A 1,718-nucleotide genomic window follows, 5' to 3' on the forward strand; every position below is an offset into this window, starting at 1 on the left:
CGTGATGCTGCTGCTGATACCAGCATAAACAAACGCAGCTGAACTTGAAACCCAAGTTTTAGTAAAGCTACTGACAGTACATTGTAATTAAAGCTTTGGCCAACAGGGGGCACACAAGCTGTTTGTGTAGGTATAGATGCAATGGATCCTAAAAGGCATCAAGCTGTCACTGGGTGAGAGGCAGGTTGTGTACATATCTGTACAGACTTTATTCACAAAACAGGCTAAAATTAGCAGAAGTGTAGGGATGTCACATGGATGGTGCAGCTGCAACTCAGCTATTACATATTACTCTTCAGTAGAATTATTGTGGTCTTGATCTTAAAATGTGCAGTCACTCTGATTTTGTGTTTTTTAAGCAGTAAAATTATATTTTGTTCATCCCAGTATTGTATCCCAGTTAACGTCCATTGCTGTGGTTGCTAGTCACGCTGGGGTCCACTGTGTTGGTTTAATCAGGGACACAGAGATGTGCAGACAAACTGTCTTTATTTATGTGCAAAAATCCTCAAAGAAATTCAGAGTCATGGAGTTTCATCACCTTAGCCACTTATACAACACATCCATTTGGTATACAGTTAAAACAAGGCAACTATACCAGGAGTCATAGGCATGTATGCAATAAGTGGACCTATGATGGTTTTTGTTTCCTACATCCAGTATACATACAGGACAGTAATAACATTACAACTCAAAACAAGTCCCTCGTAGATTTACATCAAGAGTGTCTGTACAATAAATAAGTATAAAATATATCTCTTAGCAACCTGTGGATCTTTAAAAACACATACACGCATACAAAACGCTAAATTACTGCTACAACCTCCGAAAAAAGACCAGCTATTTCCGTAAAGGGAGAAGAATCGTTTTTTCTGGTCACATTGGAATCATTTTGAAGAGGGGGGAGCGACACATTTAAAAACAACCTGATTAAACATTCTGCTCAATTTCATCTTTTATATCTTTATGGGCTTCTTGCTGGTTCATTCCAACTGACAGGCAGATGGATCGCAAACACTGACGAAAACAAAAGAACCCAAACCATCAGCAGAAGACTACATCACAATATCAAGTGAGCGAGTGCTCGGAATGCAACAAAGCAAGTTAACCACCAGCTGGGATGCAAACCAGGAATGTTTTTGTTTCTTCTCTTCTGTTGTTTAAACGGAGCAGAACATTAGACTCACTTAACTGTTACACATCACAGGATGATTAATGATGCACATGCATCACACATGTGCTTGAAAAGACAACTGAAACTTAGTATTTGCTCCAGAAACTGCCTAGTAACCGTGGCTGACATGAAGGTCTGCTGGAGAATTGTCCAGCAGTTCATAATGTACACATATCAACCAGGCTACAAAGTACCGGACTGTATCCAAGTACCTCCTGTCCTGTTAATAGAAGGACAGTTGTGTTGTTTGTAATCTGGCTTTAGTTGCCATGTGCATATATTAAGAAATGATCTAACTGAAAAGCATCAGCTTAATCTGAATGGCACCTCACCTGATAACACAAAATAGATGCAATTCATTCAGATTTATGTATAGCTCAATTACAGACGTCCATATCGGCCCATATACAGGGAGTGCAGAATTATTAGGCAAGTTGTATCTTTGAGGAATAATGTTATTATTGAACAACAACCATGTTCTCAATGAACCCAAAAAACTCATTAATATCAAAGCTGAATGTTTCTGGAAGTAGTTTTTAGTTTG

Source organism: Pundamilia nyererei, unplaced genomic scaffold (genome assembly GCF_000239375.1).
Source record: "Pundamilia nyererei isolate P.nyererei 1_Seehausen unplaced genomic scaffold, PunNye1.0 scaffold00124, whole genome shotgun sequence".
Lineage (NCBI taxonomy): Eukaryota > Metazoa > Chordata > Actinopteri > Cichliformes > Cichlidae > Pundamilia > Pundamilia nyererei.